A 6982-nucleotide genomic window follows, 5' to 3' on the forward strand; every position below is an offset into this window, starting at 1 on the left:
ATCCAACCGCCTCCTGCAACTTTTACAAGGTCCGTCGAAAAGAAAACGTCTTGCCTGTTTGTCACATTTCCGAAATTATGTATTCCCTTCCCTGTCTACCTTTCATTCCCCCTGTTGTGCACTCAGTGCTTTCAATTGCAGTTCAAAATCAATTCCCTGTCCCTTGAAAACGGATATCTCCTCGTTAAATGTAATGGATGTCAGCCCCCATTCTCGTCAGCCACTTGTGCCGCGTCTTTTGATATTGGCTCCACCAAGATCACATGTCAATTTATCAATCACTGATCCCTGGCATTGTTTCAATTAATTTTTTGCAGGCTGCTGTTGGGATTGTGTATACATGCCGCAGCATCAGGGGGCAGACAAGACGGAGCCGGTCAGCTCGGGGAGTCGACAGCAAAGTTATAATTACTGCAGAGTGGTGTGAAGTGAGTTCTTTGCATCTATAGATTTAATTGTCATCTGCTGCGACGAAGGCGGGGGAGTCCTGGCATCATGGGAGGAGAGTGCTTCCAAACATCTCCTGGAATTTAAATGTGCTCCACTGTCAATAAAGCATCAGAACTGGGGGCTCTAGTACACTACAAATAGGCCTTCTGTTGAAATAAGGGGGCGCTGCAGCAGACGTTCGATTTAGGACCTCTTTACGAGCTAGCTCTTCTTTTGGTGCTGTCCTATAACAGTGTTGGATTAGCGTAATGGGCAGGCAAGCTCTCTGGCACTGCCGGGTATGCTAGCTTGAAGGGGGCCCATGTGTGTGCGTTTTTTTGTCCCACTCTGGCCCTATGAAGCTTGCCCATCTGGCAGTGCCATAGTGCCAGACTACCGGACTGTCCAACATAGGGTAATACCGCACCAGCTAAATACCAGTACCAGAGGTTGCAGTATGTATTTACCGGGAATGCAATTACCACATCCTTCAGAGTTTGTATTTAGGTCTGTATGTTGTATTTGTTAAAAGCAAACCTAACCAAAAAGTAGCAGAGTCCTGCACAGGCTCAAAGGCAAAGATATACTTAACCAGTGACTGTAGTGAAAGCTGGGGCCTGAGTTTAGATGGAAGAACTTGCTGTGATTACGTTTTCTTTTAATGGGTTTCTTTCATCTTTTTTCTGACTGGAGCAGGGTGGGCAGGTGCGTTGCTTGGTCCGTATGATTGGGGGGATAGATGAAATTTATATTTCCCAACAATCACACTGGGGTGACTTGTTAAAACATTATGGGCCCGATGTACAAAGAAATGTTGCGGTTGCAGAATGCAAATTTATCAGTTTGTGACTGCAAAATGGCCTTGTACAATGTGCTATCCCTATTTTGCAAGTCAGTATCCAATTACTGACTCGCAAAATAGATATCCCGACTCGCAATTAGGAAGGGGTGCTCGAGGGTGTCCTTTCCTAAATGCGATTCGCTTTGGGGTGTATGATTGTTTTGTGACCGTGAATGCAGTCGCAAAACAATCGCAGTTAACACCAATTTCAAATTGGTGCTAACCCATTTGCAAACGTGAAAGGGTCCCCATGGGACTTTTCCACTTTGTGGATGGTAGCGAAAATATTTTTCAGAGCAGGCAGTGGTCCCAAGGACCACTGCCTGCTGTGAAAAAATTAAAAGAAAACTTTCCATTTTCATTTTTGAAATGCATCCCATTTTTCTTTAAGGAAAACGGGCTGCATTTAAAAAAAAACTGCTTCATTGAAAAGCATTCACAGACATGGTGGTCTGCTGACTCCAGCAGGCAACCATCCCTGTGAGTGCGGCTATTCTCAAATGGGTCGCAAATTATGACCTGCCTCATGAATATTCATGCCACCCATTTTGGAATCGCAAACAGAATGGTTTACACTGTTGTACATTATGTTTTGCGCCTCACAATTTGTGATTCACAAACTGATCGCAAATTTAACTTGCAAAACAAAAGATCGCACATCTGGCCCTACTTCAGAAGCAGGACATGAAGGGGTGTTAAGGGGCAGTGGAAAGAAGGATTGCAGATTGTTAGGGGTAATTAAAACACAATATTGTTCGAACCAAACAACATTTTGAGGGATTCAAAACAGACCAGGGAATTAGGTGTTTTTGTCAATGTGGGCATGTAAAAGTCCCAGGTGAAATCTGAAAGAAATTTCACATTATCTGACTGAAAGTACTTGTACTCAACTATTTAGGGAGATGTAACACACCCAAACACCTCCCTCCCCACTCCCCCGGGGCAGGTACAGTGTTGATGGATACAGGGATGTTGTTCCAGATTGTGGGTGCATAAATGGAAAAGGTCTGTTTTTGCACTTTGTCTTCGGTCTGACGTGGAGACCCACACAATAATGGGGGATAACACCATGTGTATCTCTTTGTTTTGAAGTGAAGAACACTTTTCAGTCTGAAACTTTGAATATGGCATTTTTCCCCTCCATTTTATGTGGTGAAAATCACGCAGGGTCTGTATTGCTCACACATCTTGGAATCCTAATTCAGGTGCAAACTCCCGTTTGCGTCTTAAGCAAGATTCTTGCGTAGTCTATGTACTGTACAAGTTAAATGTAAATAATTACATTAAACGTGGTATTAATTTTAAATACCATGGTCAGCAGAAAATTAGCCAAGTGTATATCAGGTTGAAATTGCAGCCCTACATTTAATAATATTTTCAGTGTGAAATACAGAATTGTCAGAACAGGAAACCATTTGCTACTCTAAGCTTATGCTCAGGTAACATTTCTGCATCAAAATAGTTCCACTGTATTCAGAATAAATACACCATTAAGTTTCCCCACTCACGTTAGTGTTTTATATTGTACCTTATGTGCCATGTTGTATCTTGTGCTATCCGCCATGTGTTCTGTTAAGGAAGAATTTTAATGTATCTTGTTATCCTTCATACCTTTGCGTGTGGTGTCTCCTTCATTAAAGTGCCTGCACCTTTATTGCAACACATGCTCTTTTTTCAGCTACACTGGCCACTTACGTGATTGGAGTACCCAAATACATGTTCAAATAAATGAATAACAAAAGAAATGGCTTCCTTAACCCCTTCAGTGCCAGGGACATAACGGTTACGTCCTGGGCAGCACAGCTCGGGTGCCCAAGATGTAGCCATTATGTCCTGCACCAGGTGCTAGCACTCCCCTATAAGCCTCCCACCCAAAGCACCCAAAGCATTTCTCTTCCGATCAGGGGTTGAGGGTGGCACAGAGACATGAAAGGAAAGGAAAGGCCTTTCCATTCCTTTCATGTGTCTTTGAGCATTTCTGCAGCCCGATCGTGAAGTGATCAGGCTGCAGAAATGCCCAGTAGACACCAGGGATTTTTGTTTTTGTTTGTTTATTTTGTATTTATGTACAAGGGGAGCGGGCCCTTTGGCAAGGGCCGCTCCCCAGGGGGGAAATTATTATTAGGCCTTTTCTGTTCCCCCAGGGGCAGATCGGCCTATTTTAATTAGGCAGAACCCACTAGACACCAGGGATAATATTTTTGCCTTCGTCTTTTACATGTGGGAGCGACCCCTTAGGCAAGGGTCGCTCCCCCGGGGGCAAACTGTTTTTAGGCCATTTCTGCCCCCTTGGCGGCAGATCGGCCTATTTTTCTTAGGCAAATCTGCTCCCAAGGGAGGCAGAAACCACTAGACAAGAGAGATTTTTTTTTAATGTCAGCTTCACGCAAGGGGAGTGACCCCTTAGGCAAGGGTCACTCCCCTGGGGGGCAAATTTATTTTAGGCCATTTCTGCCACCTCTGGAGACAGAAATGGCCTTTTTGAATTAGGCTGAAAACCACTAGGCATCGCAGATTTAAACATTTTTTTTTTTTTACAGATGGAGAGCGACCCCTTAGGCAAGGGTCACTCCCCTGGGGGGCAATTTTATTTTAGGCCATCAACCTATATTTCTTAGGCCAATCTGCCCTCAAGGGGGGCAGAAACCACTAGACACCAGGGATTTTATTTTTTGGGGCCAATTTTATGCAAGGGGAGTGACCCCTCAGGCAAGGGTCGCTCCCCTGGAGGGCAAATTTATTTTAGTCCATTTCTGCCCCCTTGGGTGCAGATCTCCCTATTTTAATTAGGCCGATCTGCCCCCAAGGGGGACAGAAACCACTAGGCATCAGGGATTGTTTTTTTTTTTAAAGACAGGGAGTGACCCCTTCGGCAAGGGTCGCTCCCCTGGGGGACAAATTTATTTTAGACCATTTCTGCCCCCTTTGGGGGCATACCGGCCTATTTCTATTAGGCCAATCTGCCCCCAGGGGCAGAAACCACTTAGGAACCAGGGATTGGTGTATGTGTGTGCTATGTTTGGGGTAGCAGCACCTTGGCCAAGGTTCGCTCCCCATGGGGGTACATTACTGTAGACTATTTCTGCCCCTTTTAGGGGCAGATCAGCCTATTTTTGTAAGACCCCCTGCCCCCATGGGAGGCAGCAAGCCCACCAGACAGCAGGGAAGATTTTCTTTTTTTAAAGAGGGTGGTGGTATGGCCATACCATCACCCCCAAGTAATTGGGGACAAAGTTGTTCTGCCCACCAGTGGATAGATGGGGCAATTACCCCCGATCCACTCCCCGGGGGGCCAGAAAGACTACTAGATGCCAGGGAATTAAAAATAAATAAAAAATAGTTGGGTGGTGGCTACCAACCAGTATGGGCATGGTTATGCCCCCACCCCAACTGAAGGGGGTAAGAGTATTTCAGCTCTCCCCCTGCCACTAAACGATCTTATCCCAACAGCAAGCAAGAGGAAATTTGATTAATTTGGGTTTTGTTTTTACTTTTGGACCGTGAGAGCTTGGCTAACTCTCAAAATCGTCTACTTGGAATGGTGAGGGCTGCACTTTTTTGACTTTGGGACCCTTCTATGTTGAAAAATTTACGAGACCTAGACACATCTGAAAACTAAACATCTGGGTGAGTCCAGGGTGGTGTGCTTCACATGCACCCACACCACTTTCTTACCCACAATGCCCTGCAAACCTTCAACTTTGCTTGAAATCACACATTTTCCCCACATTTTTGTGATGGAAACTTCTGGAATCTTCAGGACTCCATCAAATTCCTACCACTCAGCATTGTCGCATCTATACAGAGGAAAAGTCTTTCCCACTTGTCAGCCTAAAAACGTTTATTCTTAAACTGCCCTTTGGACCCGCTTTGGTTCCCCCTCAATTTCAACATGTTTTTGGCTCTTCCCTGTTGCAGACACTTGGCCCACCTGCACAAGTGAGGTATAATTTTTATCAAGAGTCTGAGAGGAATGTTGGGTGGTAGGAAATTTGGGCAGGTGCGGTGAGCCCACAAAGAAATGTGGAAAAAATTTGATTTTATTAGCTAAATTTGAGGTTTGCTGAGGAATCTGGGTAAGAAAACACTGGCGGATCCACACAAAGTACACCTCCATGAACTATTTTGGGTGTCTAGTTTTCAGAACAGTCTGGGTTTGCTATGGTTTCCCTAGATGGCTGCTGAGCCCAGGACCAAAAATGCAAGTGCCCCCCGCAAAAACAGGTAGTTTTGTATTTGATAATTTTGATGTGTCCATGTTGTGCTTTGGGGCATTCCGTGTCACGGGTACTAGGCCTACCCACACAAGTGTAGTACCATTTTGTATCGGGAGACTTGGAGGAATGCTGGGTGGAAGGAAATTTGTGGCTTCTCCCAGATTCCAGAACTTTATATCACGGAAATGTGAGGAAAAAGTGTTTTTTTGCCAAATTTTGAGGTTTGCTAAGGATTCTGGGTAACAGAACCTGGTGAGAGTGCCACAAGTTACCCCATTCTAAATTCCCCTAGGTGTCTAGTTTTCAGAAATGTCCAGGTTTGCTAGGTTTTCCTAGGAGCCGGATGAGCTAGAGGCTACAATCCACAGCTAGGCACTTTGTAAAAAAACAGGTCAGTTTTCTTTGGGAAAATGTGATGTGTCCATGTTGTGTTTTGGTGCATTTACTGTCACGGACACTGAGCCTACCCACACAAGTGAGGTAACATTTTTATCGGGAGACCTGGGGAATGAAATTCACGGAGGGCACACGTCATGGTCTCTACAGTGAGGGTGAATACAAAGGGCGACAGGGGGCAGCCATGTTGCATACCCAGTCCAATTTGAAATGTTTCTGACAGGCCATTATTTAAGCACAATCAAGCTGAAGAAGCCACATATTACAGCTTTACCCATTTCACAAATGCCCCACCCAGTCCCATCCTGGTTAATACCGTGATTAAAAAGTGACACTTGGCAGTATCAAACGCCTTAGTGGCATCTAAAACCGCTGCTGCCACTTCAGGGTTCAGCTGGTGTGTAAGGGCAAAAAGGGAGGGAAGAGTGTCTGCCATTGAGCAGCATGGGATAAAGCAGGACTGATCCGGATGGATCAGCATTGACACGAGTGGGAGCAAGTGATTTGCTAACAATTTAGCCAAAACGTTACTGTCTGCATTAATTAGAGGCAGGGGTCGATATGATTTGCACTTATTCAGAGGTTTGTCGGGCTTAAGAAGTATAATTATTATCGATACTCTCTTATTAAGGGTAGAGTGCACAGCTAGAGCACCTCTTCATATAATGCGAGTAATATGGGTGTCAGTTCCTCAGCATAGGTTTTATCAAATTCGACTAGGAGGCCATAATTCCTGGGTGCCATACCATTATTTAACTGTCTAATCACCTTTTTAATCTATGCTGTGGTCAGGGGTTGGCAGAGGATCTCTTGTTCCACCTGTTCCAACCACTCCAGTGTGAGCCGCTGTAAATAAGCTGTCACATCTGGTGGGGTAGCCTGTGTTTGGGACATATACAGCCCTTGATAGAATGCACAAATTATTTTAATATAGCCTCTGGGTCATGCACTGGGCGCCCATCAATGGTGTCAATGGTATGTACATGGTTTGCTGTTAATCTAGGTTTGATTAACGTGCCCAATGTGCGTCCCAGTCTGCCTCCCTCCCCGTATTTCCTAGCTTGGGAGTGCTTACTCTGGAATTCTACTTGTTTGGCAG

Source organism: Pleurodeles waltl, chromosome 2_2, assembly GCF_031143425.1.
Source record: "Pleurodeles waltl isolate 20211129_DDA chromosome 2_2, aPleWal1.hap1.20221129, whole genome shotgun sequence".
NCBI lineage: Eukaryota > Metazoa > Chordata > Amphibia > Caudata > Salamandridae > Pleurodeles > Pleurodeles waltl.